The sequence below is a fragment of the Hyla sarda genome, unplaced genomic scaffold, assembly GCF_029499605.1.
Source record: "Hyla sarda isolate aHylSar1 unplaced genomic scaffold, aHylSar1.hap1 scaffold_1174, whole genome shotgun sequence".
NCBI classification, from domain to species: domain Eukaryota; kingdom Metazoa; phylum Chordata; class Amphibia; order Anura; family Hylidae; genus Hyla; species Hyla sarda.
The window spans coordinates 74987-92624 of NW_026607797.1; the positions used below are offsets into that span (position 1 = coordinate 74987).

General features: G+C 41.6%; 2 pseudogenes; both read right to left on the reverse strand.

Annotated features, from left to right (window-relative positions):
* Positions 1–2058: 2058 nt before the first annotated feature.
* On the reverse strand, positions 2059–2161 carry LOC130302646 (U2 spliceosomal RNA; annotated as a pseudogene).
* Positions 2162–4879: 2718 nt separating this feature from the next.
* LOC130302644 (U2 spliceosomal RNA) lies at positions 4880–4982 on the reverse strand (annotated as a pseudogene).
* Positions 4983–17638: the final 12656 nt, after the last annotated feature.

Below are 17638 nucleotides of genomic sequence, written 5' to 3' on the forward strand. Positions count from 1 at the left end.
GGGGAATAGCCGCACTGAGTTTGTCAAGTGCACCCATGTTTGCAACTCCAACAATACACACATATGTATGTATGTATGTATGTATGTGTGTATGTGTGTATGTGTGTATGTCTATCTATCTAACTATCTATCCACCCATCTATCTCTATATATATTTATCTCTCTCTCTCTATATGTATATATATATATATATATATATATATATATATATATAATTTTTTTTTCTTTTAAATATATATATATATATATATATATATATATGTATATACATATAGAGAGAGAGAGAGAGAGATGGAAATACTTTTTTAAACATGTTTTCACCTCATTTTTACCTTCTTTTTTTCTTCTCTCCATGTTTTCCTTCTTTCCTATGCTGCTGCTTCTTATTTTTCTTCTTTTTCAGACCCTATCATTGCACTATTGCTTATTCAATACCACCAGCAGATGGAGACACTATATTACAACATTAGTTGTGAGCAGCAGTTTGTACAAACAAATGCCTCATAGCTGATGTCCTATCCACCTATGCACATAGGCACCACCTATTGTCTATTGCCTGCAGTAGGGGCCCACTGGACTAGCCAGCAAGCAGCTGCAGCAAATAAACAGATAATCTTTCTTTCCAACACTGAAACCTGGTGGTGCATTTAATATATGCTATCAGATAGGGGACATATCAGATATTAAACTGATATAAACAGACACCACATTTGATACCAGCCAAAAGGAAGGATGAGAAGTGATAACTGTGAAAGGGGAGGAACCAACGCTGTCCCATTCACATGCACCATCATTACTTGTAGGAAGGGAGGCTGGCTGGCAGCCTCCCATACACACTCTGGCTGGGTGGCAGTCACCCACCAGTACACACAGCAGACCCTAAACCCATATCATTATTGCTAAGCAGGAAGATGGGAGTCCATTTCACTCTGATGGACCATTTTTAAATGCAATCCATAACCTGGCTTTGGCAGGAACCCTTCTTACTCCTCCTACTTGCATTTGATACTGGGTTTAGGATCTGCATAGGAAACACACACACACACACACACACACACACACACACATACAAGCACACACTTACCTGTGTTGCCTGCTGACGCCTCCTTGGCTGTCCCCAAACGGTATAAAACCAACAGGCACGGGAAGCTGTAAGGATAGAGGACATACCTGCATCCTATTGGACTCACTTGTCTTGGTTAAATCCAACTTATTTGACAACCTATGGTGCTGCTACTTCTGCTCATGGCAGTGCTGCTTCTGACAAGGCTGTTCTTTGGTGGGCCTAGGCGACATCACAATCTCCATGGTTACATACACAACAAAGGTCAGATGTTGTTTACACCTGGCCATGCCAGTGGTATTGAGTAGCATATCCCAGTGCTAAGGGTCCTGGGTGCAACAATCTTTCAATGGGGAATAGCCGCACTGAGTTTGTCAAGTGCACCCATGTTTGCAACTCCAACAATACACACATATGTATGTATGTATGTATGTGTGTATCTGTGTATGTGTGTATGTGTGTATGTATGTCTATCTATCTATCTATCTATCTATCTATCCACCCATCTATTTCTATATATATTTATCTCTCTCTCTCTCTATATGTATATATATATATATATATATAATTTTTTTTTGTTTTAAATATATATATATATATATATATATATATATATATATATGTATATACATATAGAGAGAGAGAGAGAGATGGAAATACTTTTTTAAACATGTTTTCACCTCATTTTTACCTTCTTTTTTTCTTCTCTCCATGTTTTCCTTCTTTCCTATGCTGCTGCTTCTTATTTTTCTTCTTTTTCAGACCCTATCATTGCACTATTGCTTATTCAATACCACCAGCAGATGGGGACACTATATTACAACATTAGTTGTGAGCAGCAGTTTGTACAAACAAATGCCTCATAGCTGATGTCCTATCCACCTAGGCACATAGGCACCACCTATTGTCTATTGCCTGCAGTAGGGGCCCACTGGACTAGCCAGCAAGCAGCTGCAGCAAATAAACAGATAATCTTTCTTTCCAACACTGAAACCTGGTGGTGCATTTAATATATGCTATCAGATAGGGAACATATCAGATATTAAACTGATATAAACAGACACCACATTTGATACCAGCCAAAAGGAAGGATGAGAAGTGATAACTGTGAAAGGGGAGGAACCAACGCTGTCCCCTTCACATGCACCATCATTACTTGTAGGAAGGGAGGCTGGCTGGCAGCCTCCCATACACACTCTGGCTGGGTGGCAGTCACCCACCAGTACACACAGCAGACCCTAAACCCATATCATTATTGCTAAGCAGGAAGATGGGAGTCCATTTCACTCTGATGGACCATTTTTAAATGCAATCCATAACCTGGCTTTGGCAGGAACCCTTCTTACTCCTCCTACTTGCATTTGATACTGGGTTTAGGATCTGCATAGGAAACACACACACACACACACACACACATACAAGCACACACTTACCTGTGTTGCCTGCTGACGCCTCCTTGGCTGTCCCCAAACGGTATAAAACCAACAGGCACGGGAAGCTGTAAGGATAGAGGACATACCTGCATCCTATTGGACTCACTTGTCTTGGTTAAATCCAACTTATTTGACAACCTATGGTGCTGCTACTTCTGCTCATGGCAGTGCTGCTTCTGACAAGGCTGTTCTTTGGTGGGCCTAGGCGACATCACAATCTCCATGGTTACATACACAACAAAGGTCAGATATTGTTTACACCTGGCCATGCCAGTGGTATTGCGTAGCATATCCCAGTGCTAAGGGTCCTGGGTGCAACAATCTTTCAATGGGGAATAGCCGCACTGAGTTTGTCAAGTGCACCCATGTTTGCAACTCCAACAATACACACATATGTATGTATGTATGTATGTGTGTATGTGTGTATGTGTGTATGTGTGTATGTGTGTATGTGTGTATGTATGTCTATCTATCTATCTATCTATCCACCCATCTATCTCTATATATATTTATCTCTCTCTATATGTATATATATATATATATATATATATATATATATAAGTTTTTTTTCTTTTAAATATATATATATATATATATATATATATATATATATATATATACATATAGAGAGAGAGAGAGATGGAAATACTTTTTTAAACATGTTTTCACCTCATTTTTACCTTCTTTTTTTCTTCTCTCCATGTTTTCCTTCTTTCCTATGCTGCTGCTTCTTATTTTTCTTCTTTTTCAGACCCTATCATTGCACTATTGCTTATTCAATACCACCAGCAGATGGAGACACTATATTACAACATTAGTTGTGAGCAGCAGTTTGTACAAACAAATGCCTCATAGCTGATGTCCTATCCACCTAGGCACATAGGCACCACCTATTGTCTATTGCCTGCAGTAGGGGCCCACTGGACTAGCCAGCAAGCAGCTGCAGCAAATAAACAGATAATCTTTCTTTCCAACACTGAAACCTGGTGGTGCATTTAATATATGCTATCAGATAGGGGACATATCAGATATTAAACTGATATAAACAGACACCACATTTGATACCAGCCAAAAGGAAGGATGAGAAGTGATAACTGTGAAAGGGGAGGAACCAACGCTGTCCCCTTCACATGCACCATCATTACTTGTAGGAAGGGAGGCTGGCTGGCAGCCTCCCATACACACTCTGGCTGGGTGGCAGTCACCCACCAGTACACACAGCAGACCCTAAACCCATATCATTATTGCTAAGCAGGAAGATGGGAGTCCATTTCATTCTGATGGACCATTTTTAAATGCAATCCATAACCTGGCTTTGGCAGGAACCCTTCTTACTCCTCCTACTTGCATTTGATACTGGGTTTAGGATCTGCATAGGAAACACACACACACACACACACACATACACATACAAGCACACACTTACCTGTGTTGCCTGCTGACGCCTCCTTGGCTGTCCCCAAACGGTATAAAACCAACAGCCACGGGAAGCTGTAAGGATAGAGGACATACCTGCATCCTATTGGACTCACTTGTCTTGGTTAAATCCAACTTATTTGACAACCTATGGTGCTGCTACTTCTGCTCATGGCAGTGCTGCTTCTGACAAGGCTGTTCTTTGGTGGGCCTAGGCGACATCACAATCTCCATGGTTACATACACAACAAAGGTCAGATGTTGTTTACACCTGGCCATGCCAGTGGTATTGAGTAGCATATCCCAGTGCTAAGGGTCCTGGGTGCAACAATCTTTCAATGGGGAATAGCCGCACTGAGTTTGTCAAGTGCACCCATGTTTGCAACTCCAACAATACACACATATGTATGTATGTATGTATGTGTGTATGTGTGTATGTATGTCTATCTATCTATCTATCTATCTATCCATCTATCCATCTATCCACCCATCTATCTCTATATATATTTATCTCTCTCTCTATATGTATATATATATATATATATATATATATATAATTTTTTTTTCTTTTAATATATATATATATATATATATATATATATATATACATAGAGAGAGAGAGATGGAAATACTTTTTTAAACATGTTTTCACCTCATTTTTACCTTCTTTTTTTCTTCTCTCCATGTTTTCCTTCTTTCCTATGCTGCTGCTTCTTATTTTTCTTCTTTTTCAGACCCTATCATTGCACTATTGCTTATTCAATACCACCAGCAGATGGAGACACTATATTACAACATTAGTTGTGAGCAGCAGTTTGTACAAACAAATGCCTCATAGCTGATGTCCTATCCACCTATGCACATAGGCACCACCTATTGTCTATTGCCTGCAGTAGGGGCCCACTGGACTAGCCAGCAAGCAGCTGCAGCAAATAAACAGATAATCTTTCTTTCCAACACTGAAACCTGGTGGTGCATTTAATATATGCTACCAGATAGGGGACATATCAGATATTAAACTGATATAAACAGACACCACATTTGATACCAGCCAAAAGGAAGGATGAGAAGTGATAACTGTGAAAGGGGAGGAACCAACGCTGTCCCCTTCACATGCACCATCATTACTTGTAGGAAGGGAGGCTGGCTGGCAGCCTCCCATACACACTCTGGCTGGGTGGCAGTCACCCACCAGTACACACAGCAGACCCTAAACCCATATCATTATTGCTAAGCAGGAAGATGGGAGTCCATTTCACTCTGATGGACCATTTTTAAATGCAATCCATAACCTGGCTTTGGCAGGAACCCTTCTTACTCCTCCTACTTGCATTTGATACTGGGTTTAGGATCTGCATAGGAAACACACACACACACACACAAGCACACACTTACCTGTGTTGCCTGCTGACGCCTCCTTGGCTGTCCCCAAACGGTATAAAACCAACAGCCACGGGCAGGGCCGGACTGGGGATAAAAACCAGCCCTGGAAAAAGTTGCATACCAGCCCCATATTGTGTAATTTTTCAAGCTCATGGCATATCGTAATTATATACTTGTTCATAAAAGGGGAAAGCATTCATTTTAAAACACATACATAAATATGAATATGAACTTTGCACTTCAATAGCTTTATTGTAGACCAGCTTTTCCCAACCAGGGTGCCTCCAGCATGTCCAGACAGCTTTTGGCTGCTTGGGCATGCTGGAAAATGTAGTTTTGCAACAGCTGGAGGCACCCTGGTTGGAAAACACTACAGTAGACCATTATTCCATGCAACTGGGTCAGAACTAAGAATAATCCAAAAATGTTTACTTTAAAGAATAGAAGACAATAATAATAATAATAATCTCTTACTTTGTATAAGTTACTCAACATACACCAAACCAGCAGTTGATAAATAGACCATAGACCACAGACCAGTATAACCAACAACAGCTCTATACAAGGTTCAAATAATTGTACCACACTATGACTACACATTACCTCCACATAGTAACAGGATAATATTACCATACAAATACTGAATAAACCCCTTTACACAGAAGTTAGTGCCTCAGCTCTACACAGGCTCTACAGACCATATAAGAGATTACATAAAGTTACATCAGGTGACGTCTTCTCTGATCGGTGTCAGTCAATTTCCTTTTCTTATCCATCCGGCCCAGACCGTCATGACTATTTCTTCCAGCCACAACTCCACAGAACCTGCCAAACAAACATTTAAGACTCTGCACTTTTCCAGCGCTTATAGCGCTCAGTATAGTGGGTAGAAAAGTGGGTTGGGGGGAAGAGTAGGTAGCCCCCCCTCCTTTAGGCAGTTGGTCACTCAAGGGGGTAGACAGGTCCCTTTACATCGTTTCCCCCATCACACAGGTAAAGCCCACAGTGGGTAGGTAGGGAATACCCCTATAAGATAGGATACCCAAGCAGATCGATAATGTACCTAGTAGGTGATGCCTCCAGGTAGGTAATATCCCCAGTAGGTAGTAGTTGATGCCTCCAGGTAGGTCGTATTTATTGCCCCCAGTAAGCATGTAGTAGGTAATGCCCCCAGTAGGTATGTAGAAGGTAATGCCCCCAGTAGGTAGTGCCCCCAGATAGGTAATGCCCCCAGTAGGTAGTTTCATCAGGTAGGTAATGCCCCCATTAGGTAACGTTTTTTTGATGGAATAAATCACCCCGTTTTTCACTTTATGGAGTACTGCACTGGCTTTATTTTTCTAGATAGATAGATAGATATGAGATAGATAGATAGACAGATAGATATGAGATAGATAGATAGATAGATAGATATACAGCAACAGAAGAATGCAGCAGGACACTGCCAGCACAAAGATATAGGTGCAACATGAATATGCAGTTAAAACATGAAGAGCTATACAGCTATGGTGTAATAGATGCAAATGTGAAACTATGAAATAGTGAGGCACTTAGGGGGAGATGTATCAATGTTGTTGTTGGTAGACGTTTTTTGTAGATCATTTTGGTTGGTCTAAATTTGGAGCAATTTCTCCAAATTTATCAAACTTGTGCAAGCCCCATGATAAATTTCGTGCAATGGTCTAAATCTCCACAAAGTTCTATTTGTAGACCTGATCTACACCTCACAGGAATAGTGGTGTATCCTGGACGCTGGGCTTTCGTTCTATTGTTTTTCAGGATTTCACTGAGGTTTTTTGGGGGGGAGATTTATCAAAAACTGTACAGAGAAAGAGTAGTGCAGTTGCCCATGACAACCAATCAGATTGCTTCTTTACAAAAATGAAAGGAGCAATCTGATAGGTTGCTATGGGCAACTGCACCACTCTTCCTCTACATAGGTTTTGATTAATCTCTCCCCTTGTGTTTTTTCTTGCATTTTTGCTGGTGTGCGGAAACAAACATTTTTGTACCCTGTGTGCATTTTTTTCACTGCAGGTACTACTCCATGGGTCGGATGCAGAGCGCCAGCCCCACGGGGTGTAAGGAGGTGAGGAGTGATGTATAGCATATACATATACAGGGTGGAGAGCATCACTACTTACCTCCGCCCGCTGTATAGTATACAGGGGGCATAGTGTATCCATGTATACTATACAGGAGCCCAGCAAGGAAAGAATTAACCCACACTGCAGCTCTGAGTTAAATCTTTGTGCGCTCTCCTGTATATACAGCCATCTATAGATGACTGTATATACAGGATACAGTAGGCAGACAAGAACAGTTGGAGGCTCCCTGTTACACACTGCAGTATGGGCGCACTCACCAGGTGAGATCGCAAATGATGTCCTAACCTTTTTTTTTTTCTCTTTTCAGATACGTGAATGGGGAGGACTACGTCAGATTCAGTGTATTGCGATGATGACCAGCTTTTTTTTAATGTCAATAAAAGGTTTAATGAGGGCTGTGTGGGGAGTGTTTTTTTTTTTTTTATATACATTTTTTTTCAATGCCTGGCTTAGCGTTAGCCACAAAAACAGCTAGCACTAACCCCCTATTATTACCCCGTTACCCACCGCCACAGGGTTGCCGGGAAGAGCCAGTACCAACAGGCCTGGAGTGTCAAAAATAGCACTCCTGGCTGGGGTTATTTAGGTTGGGGAGAGCCAGTAACAATGGTCCTCGGCCACACTGGTAACGTCAGGCTGTTGTGATTGGTTGGTATCTGACTGACACTGAAAATATGGGGAACCACACACTTTTTTTTATTACAAAAAAAAAACAACACATAGGCTTCCCCATATTTTCAGTGTCAATCAGACACCAACCAATCAGCAACAGCCTGACATTACCAGAATGGGCAAGGACCATTGTTACTGGCCCTCCCCAGCCTAAATAACCCCAGCCTGTTACCGCCTATGCCAAGGAGCGCTATTTTTGATGCTCCGGGCCTGTTGGTACCGGCTCTTCCCGGCACCCCTGTGGCGGTGATAATTGTGGGGTAATAATTGGGGGTTAGTGCTAGCTGTTTTCGGGGCTAACGCTAAGGCCAGCTTAGTAATAGATTCCGTCTACAATACGGCTTCCACTACTAAGCCTGAAATTTCAATTATAAAAAACACAACACATGAAATAAAAAATGTATTTAAAAAAACACTCCCCCACAGCCCTCGTTAACCCTTTTATTGACATTAAAAAAATGCTAGTCATCGTCACACTCCACCGAATCTCAGGTAGTCCTCTGCATTCACTTATCTGAAATGACAATAAAAACACGAAAAATGGGTCAGTACATTTTTGGCGCTCTCCCCTGGGGAGAGCGCACATAATGCAGTGTGTTCCTAAAGAGGGAGCCTCCAATTGTTGCTAAACTACAACTCCCATCATGGGGGCTGTAGGTAAACAACAGCTGGAGTCTCCCAGTTTGGGAACACACTGCCAGAAAGGCTCTGTTCCCATTATGCAAAACGCATAATGAGAACAGAGCCATACTTACCACCCTGGCTTCAGGCCTGGACTGTGAAGCTCCGCCCCCTAATGATGTCATCACTAGGGGGCAGGGGCGGAGAAGTTGCAAGGGGTCTCAAGAGTGCGACCCCTGAGATCCGTCAGTCTGCCCTTGGACTACTACTCCCATCATGGGAAATGTTGTGTCCCATGATGGGAGTAGTTGTAGTACCACAGTGCTGAGGGATGGCTCTTACACATCCCCCAGCTGTGAAACTGTATTGTGACTGTTAGGACTACTACTCCCATCATGGACAGGCTCTGTCCATGATGGGAGTTGTAGTCCTCGGGCTGAAGGACAGATCGCAGCAGGTCATTCTCCAGAGACCCGCTGCGATCTGCATTTACTAACTTAAAAAGCCAGCGGTACATGCGGCAACACTGCACTCCCCGCCGCCTCCTGTATACAGATGTCACGATTCATAATCCCCGCCGCCGGGAGACCGGAGCTCTGATTGGTGGAAAGCTATTCACCACTATACACCAATCAGAGCTCCTGTCTTCTGGCGGGGATTATGAATTGTGACAGGTCTATACAGGGGAGCAGGTGGACCCGCTTCTACAGTATATAATTGTTATGTGTACTGTACCCCCCCCCCCCCAGACTAATACTGACCCCTTCTATAGTGAGCGCTGGGACCGCTGTGTGATTGACAGGTCCCCAGCGCAAGTGTCCGGCCCCACTGACCTTTATATGTAATAAATCTTTATGATACACACTGCCCGTCCTCCTCTTCATTCTTCTGATACCGGAGACGCGCGGCTTCTGTATCATAGTCTATAGACAGAGCGCCCCCTCCCTGCCTCCACACTGCACGGGGCTGGGGCCAGACAACGGTAGGGGGCGCTCTGACTATAGTGAAAGCAGAAGCCGCGCGGCTCCGGTATCAGAAGAATGAAGAGGAGGACGGGCAGTGTGTATCATAAAGATTTATAACATATAAAGGTCAGTGGGGCCGGACACTTGCGCTGGGGACCTGTCAATCACACAGCGGTCCCAGCGCTCACTATAGAAGGGGTCAGTATTAGTCTGGGGGGGAAATACACATAACAATTATATACAGTAGAAGCGGCTCCACTCGCTCCCCTGTATAGACCTGTCACAATTCATAATCCCCACCAGAAGACAGGAGCTCTGATTGGTGTATAGTGGTGAATAGCTTTCCACCAATCAGAGCTCCCCTCTCCCGGAGGCGGGGATTATGAATTGTGACATCTGCATACGGGAGCCGGCGGTAGCGCAGTAGAGCCGCATGTACCGCCGGCTTTTTAAGTTAATAAATGCAGATTGCAGCGGGTCTCTGGAGAATGACCTGCTGCGATCTGTCCTTCAGCCCCAGGACTACAACTCCCATAATGGACAGAGTCTGTCCATGATTGGAGTAGTAGTCCTAACAGTCACAATAGAGTCCCACAGACGGGGGATGTGCGTCTCTCAGTGCTGCAGTACTACAACTACTCCCATTATGGGACAGATTCTGTCCCATGATGGGAGTAGTTGTAGTACTGCAGTGCTGAGAGACGGCTCCTGCTTCCCCCACCTGCATCTTCCACCGTATGCCATTTTCTACGAGTCCTTGCTAGCACTCTTAGGTTTAGACTACTTTTCTTGCAAAAAAGCGCAATTGCGCAAAAAAAACATCTACTTTTTTTTTTGCGCAATTGATAAATACCAGTCCACTGGATTAGGTGGTGTACTGTAGACCAAACTGGTGACAACTTTAGAAAACTGTCCACCAAAAAAAACGCAGCTCTATGCAAAAAAAGCGCAATTGCGCAAAATTTGTAGACGTGAAAAATGGTCTAAATGCAATGATACATCTCCCCCTTAGCTCGCAAATTTGTCTCCGCCGGCGGTCAAATAGCTTGGACCGTCCCACCGCGATAAGGTGGCCTCCCTTGGCACCCCACCCACCTCTATCAGGTGTGTATATAAGGTGTCTTGGATGTTCCAGACCCTGACATGCTTACTGAACTGTTCACACAGAGGCATATTCACAGTGTAGGGTCCGTCCCAAGGAGGCCACCTTATCGCGGTGGGACGGTCCAAGCTATTTGACCGCCGGCGGAGACAAATTTGCGAGCTAAGTGCCTCACTATTTCATAGTTTCACATTTGCATCTATTACACCATAGCTGAATAGCTCTTCATGTTTTAACTGCATATTCATGTTGCACCTATATCTTTGTGCTGTCAGTGTGCTGCTGCATTCTTCTGTTGCTGTATATCTAGCCTAGTAGCATGCACCTGTAGGCCAGGTCCATATAATAGTTTGGTATCAACTAAAGTGCTGGCTGACTTATTCTTTGTCTAGATAGATAGATAGATAGATATGAGATAGATAGATAAACAGATAGATATGAGATAGATATAAGAGAGATATGAGATAGATAGATAGATAGACAGATAGATATGAGATAGATATAAGAGAGATATGAGATAGATAGATAGACAGATAGATATGAGATGGATAGATAAATAGGTGATAGATATGAGATAGATAGATAGATAGATAGATATGAGAGAGATAGATAGACAGATAGATAGATAGATAGATAGATAGATAGATAGATAGATAGATAGATAGATAAAGTAAATATATGCAGCACACCAATATCCGTGAATCAAACTAGCAATGTTTTCTTCCATGATGCAGTAGACAATGTTTCGGTGATCTCTCATCACCATTTTCAAGTCTTGAAAATGGTGATGATGAGAGATCACCGAAACGTTGGTGAAAAATGAAAGGAGCGATCTGATTGGTTGCTATGGGCAACTGGGCAATTTTTCCTCTGCACAGGTTTTAATAAATCTCCCCCTAAGTGCTTGCACCATCTACAAGTCTGAAGTATTGTCTGGAGGTGCTGCTTTTATTTGGACTAGATAGATAGATAGATAGATAGATAGATAGATAGATAGATAGATAGTAGATTGATATGATATAGATAGATAGATAGATATGAGATAGATATGAGATAGATATGAGATAGATAAATAAATAGATAGTTATGAGATAGATAGATATAGATAGATAGAATATAGATAGATATGAGATAGATAGATAGATAGATAGATAAATAGATAGATATGAGATAGATAGATAGATAGAATATAGATAGATATGAGATAGATAGATAGATATAGATAGATAGAATATAAAAAGATATGAGGGATAGATATATATGAGATAGATATGAGAGAGATATGATAGATAGATAGATAGATAGATATGAGAGAGAGATGGTAGATACATAGATATGAGATAGATAGATAGATATGAGATAGATAGATATGAGATGGAGAGATCGATATGAGATAGATAGATAGATATGAGATAGATCGATATGAGATAGATCGATATGAGATAGATAGATAGATATGAGATAGATAGATAGGAGATAGATAGATAGATAGATAGATAGGAGATAGATAGATAGATAGATAGATAGATAGGAGATAGATAGATAGATAGGAGATAGATAGATAGATAGATAGATAGATAGGAGATAGATAGATAGATATATAGGAGATAGATAGATAGATAGATAGATAGATATGAGATGATAGATAGATAGATAGATAGATAGATAGATAGATATGAGATAGATAGGTAGATAGATATGAGATAGATAGATAGATATGAGATAGATAGACAGATATGAGATAGATAGATATGAGATAGATATGAGATAGATAGATAGATAGATAGATAGATATGAGATAAATATGAGATAGATATGAGATAGATAGATATGAGACAGATAGATATGAGATAGATATATAGATAGATATGAGATAGATAGATAGATAGATATGAGATGATAGATAGATAGATAGATAGATAGATAGGAAATAGATAGATATGAGATAGGTAGATAGATAGATATGAGATAGATAGATAGATAGATAGATATGAGATGATAGATAGATAGATAGATAGGAGATAGATAGATATATATGAGATGATAGATAGATAGATATGAGATAGATAGATAGATAGATATGAGATAGATAGATAGATAGATAGATAGATATGAGATAGATAGATATGAGATAGATAGATAGATATGAGATAGATAGATAGATAGATAGATAGATATGAGATAGATATGAGATAGATAGATAGATATGAGATAGATAGATATGAGATAGATAGATGGAGATGAGATAGATATGAGATAGATAGATAGATAGATAGATAGATAGATATGAGATAGATAGACAGATATGACATGATAGATAGATAGATAGATAGATAGATAGATAGGAGATAGATAGATAGATATGAGATAGATAGATAGGAGATGATAGATAGATAGATAGATAGGAGATAGATAGGAGATTGATAGATATGAGATAGAGATCGATATGAGAGAGATGGATAGATACATATGAGATAGATACATAGTTTTGCAACAGCTGGAGGCACCCTGGTTGAGAAACAATAAGATGGAGGTAAATAGGCACATCTCATTGTCTCTTAAAGGAAAAGTCTCATGCTCAAAATCTTTCCCCTTAAGCTTTACATCGCGAGGTGGGGGGGGTCCGACTGCTGGGGCCCCCTGCGATCTCCTGTTTGGAGCCCCCGTGCACTAGCACAGGAGCGCATCACGACCTTCGCCTGAAGCGGAGGCCGCCACGCCCCCTCCATATAGTTCTATGGGAGAGCCGCGCACTTGTGCTAGTGCATGGGGGCTCCAAACAAGTGATCGCAGGGGGCACCAGTGGTTGGACCTCCCGCAATCTAAAACTTCGGATAGGGGAAATGTTTTTGAGCATGAAACTTATCCTTTAATCAGGGTGCCTCTAGCTATGGCAAAACTACAACTCCCACCATGTCTACATTGCCAAAGGCATGCTGGGAGGTGTAGTTTTGCAACAGCTGGAGGCACCCTGGTTGAGAAACAATGAGATGGAGGTTTTTAGGCACTCTCTCATTGATTCTTAACCAGGGTGCCTCCAGCTGTGGCAAAACTATAACTCCCAGTATGCCCACATTGTGTAGTATGGGCTAGCCAGTTCAGAGGACACTGAGCTGTACCCACTGCCCTGGGTGCTATATATATATATAGCAGGTACCTCACACAGCTTAGCAGTATATCACTCTATACCAATGTCTGTGCTGTGCCCTCCGGCAGCATCATACTGCATATACTACTTTGTATATAGTATAGGCCAGACAGGTCATAGGGCACAGCACAGACTGACATTACATCATGCATGCTGCCAGGCCCGGCCACAGTCACTGGGACTTCAGGACGGGCTGACCTCCTACTGACCTGCTGCTTTTTACAAAGATGCCGGCACCGTTACAGGGGGATCCTGGAGCTCCTCTTACAGGTGGGGAGGCAGAGCCACAGAGGGTGTGAGCCAGGGGCGGACACAGACAGCAGAGGGCCCTTGTGCAAAGAATGTGCCTGGGCCCCCCCCCCCAAAAAAAAACATCAACTGTTCAGGACCCCCCCCTCCATGTGTCACTTACTCAGGTGGACTCCCATATGTCACTTGCTCGGGAGGACCCCCCCCCCTGTATAAGTTTCTAATTATTTATTAAGGCCTCCCATATGCCGCAGCTCATTCAAGCCCCCCCACATTAGGTAGCATAGATTCCCAACATTAGGTAGCATAGATTCCCCACATTAGGTAGCATAGTTTCCTCACATTAAGTAGCATAGTTTCCCCACATTAGGTAGCATATATTCCCTACATTAGGTAGCAGTTTCCCCACATTAGGTAGCATATATTCCCTACATTAGGTAGCAGTTTCCCCACATTAGGTAGCATAGTTTCCCCACATTAGGTAACATAGTTTCCCCAAATTAGGTAGCATAGTTTCCCCACATTAAATAGCACAGATTCCCCACATTAGGTAACATAGTTTCCCCACATTAGGTAGCATAGTTTCATCACATCAGGTAGCACAGATTCCCCACATTAGGTAACATAGTTTCCCCACATTAGGTAGCATAGTTTGCCCACATTAGGTAGCACAGATTCCCCACATTAGGTAACATAGTTTCCCCACATTAGGTAGCATAGTTTCCCTACATTAGGTAGCATAGTTTCCCCACATTAGGTAGCACAGATTCCCCACATTAGGTAACATTGTTTCTCCACATTAGGTAGCATAGTTTCCACACATTAGGTAGCACAGATTCCCCACATTAGGCAACATAGTTTCCCCACATTAGGTAGCATAGTTTCCCCACATTAGGTAGCATAGTTTCCCCACATTAGGTAGCACAGATTCCCCGCATTAGGTAATATAGTTTATCCACATTAAGTAGCATAGATTCCTCACACAGGGATGTGGAAATTCTATCGCCCGACGCCCAGGACAAGTAGTTTTGGGCGCCGGGCAGGTGAATTGTTTATAGATTTAGGCCTGTATCGGGCTAGCAGGGACAGACCAACTTCCACAATATTTTTCTTTACTGCCGGTGTGAGGCGCAGGAGCGGATGCAAGTATGGAGGGGGCAGCGGGGGCCCCCAGCTGACCGCAGAGTCCGAGGTCGCACGTTCGCATTACATAATTGAGCCACGCCCCCTTATCTAATCCTCCCGGAGGATGGAGGACGCAGCTACACATAACAAAAGAAGACAGGGGGAGAGAAAGGATGTCCACAGCTCGGCACACAGCTCCTCCCCCGCACACAGCTCTATCCCTCCCCCCGCTCTTTCTTCACAGGACCTAATCCACCACGGGGAGGTTGCATGTTTGTACGGGGAAAACAGAGCGGGTGAGGGGAGAGAGGAGAGGACGTCCGGTGTGAGGGGAGATTTTCAAACCCATGTAACCTCACACCGGCCGGGACTACAGCTCTGATGTCCACTCATGGTGGCTCAGGTGAGGAGGCAGAGAATGCAGGTGGCGGGGACAGGAAGGGTGGTTGTATATGTATGGTGTGAGTGTATGTGTGTATAATGTCTGTGTGTGATGTGTATGTAATGTATAATGTGTGTATGATGTCTATGTGTGATGTGTATGTAATGTATAATGTGTGTATAATGTGTGATGTGTATGTAATGTATGATGTGTGTATGATGTCTGTCTGTGTGTGATGTGTATGTAATGTATAATGTGTGTATGATGTCGATGTGTATGTAATGTATAATGTGTGTATGATGTCTGTGTGATGTGTATGTAATGTATAATGTGTGTATGATGTCTATGTGTGATGTGTATGTAATGTATAATGTGTGTATGATGTCTGAGTTATGTGTATGTAATGTATAATGTGTGTATGATGTCTATGTGTGATGTGTATGTAATGTATAATGTGTGTATTATGTCTATGTGTGATGTGTATGTAATGTATAATGTGTGTATGATGTCTATGTGTGATGTGTATGTAATGTATAATGTGTGTATAATGTCTGTGTGTGATGTGTATGTAATGTATGATGTGTGTATGATGTCTGTCTGTGTGTGATGTGTATGTAATGTATAATGTGTGTATAATGTCTGTGTGTGATGTGTATGTAAGGTATGATGTGTGTATAATGTCTGTCTGTGTGTGATGTGTATGTAATGTATGATGTGTGTATAATGTCTGTGTGTGATTTGTATGTAATGTATAATGTGTGTATGATGTCTATTTGTGATGTGTATGTAATGTATAATGTGTGATGTGTATGTAATGTATAATGTGTGATGTGTATGTAATGTATAATGTGTGTATGATGTCTATGTGTGATGTGTATGTAATGTATAATGTGTGTATGATGTCTATGTGTGATGTGTATGCAATGTATAATGTGTGTATAATGTCTGTGTGTGATGTGTATGTAATGCATGATGTGTGTATGTCTGTCTGTGTGTGATGTGTATGTAATGTATAATGTGTGTATGATGTCTATGTGTGATGTGTATGTAATGTATAATGTGTGTATGATGTCTATGTGTGATGTGTATGTAATGTATAATGTGTGTATGATGTCTATGTGTGATGTGTATGTAATGTATAATGTGTGTATGATGCCTATGTATGATGTGTATGTAATGTATAATGTGTGTATGATGTCGATGTGTATGTAATGTATAATGTGTGTATAATGTCTGTGTGTGATGTGTATGTAATGTATAATGTGTGTATAATGTCTGTGTGTGATGTGTATGTAATGTATAATGTGTGTATGATGTCTATGTGTGATGTGTATGTAATGTATAATGTGTGATGTGTATGTAATGTATAATGTGTGATGTGTATGTAATGTATGAGCTTAATAAAATCTGTAAAAATGTAATAAAAACAGCAAAAATTCAAAATGAGAGACAGGTGGCCAAAGAAAGCAAAACTAATCCTAAATATTTTTTTAGATATATAAATGCAAAAAAAACAAGGACAGAGCATGTAGGACCCCTTAATAATGATAATGGGGAGGTTGTCACAGGCGATCAAGAGAAGGCGGAGCTACTGAATGGGTTCTTTAGTTCTGTATACACTATGGAAGAAGGAGCTGACATTGGCCAGGTCAGTGCTGGTAACACATCATGTAATGTACTGAACTGGCTTAATGTAGAGATGGTACAAGGTAAGTTAAGTGATATAAATGTAAGCAAATCCCCAGGACCGGATGGACTACACCCAAGAGTTCTTAGAGAGGTAAGTTCAGTAATATCTGTACCCCTGTTCATGATATTTAGAGATTCTCTGGTGTCTGGTATTGTGCCAAGGGACTGGCGCAAGGCGAATGTGGTGCCAATCTTCAAAAAGGGCTCTAGGTCTTCCCCAGGAAACTATAGACCGGTAAGTTTAACGTGCATTGTGGGTAAATTGTTTGAAGGACTTATAAG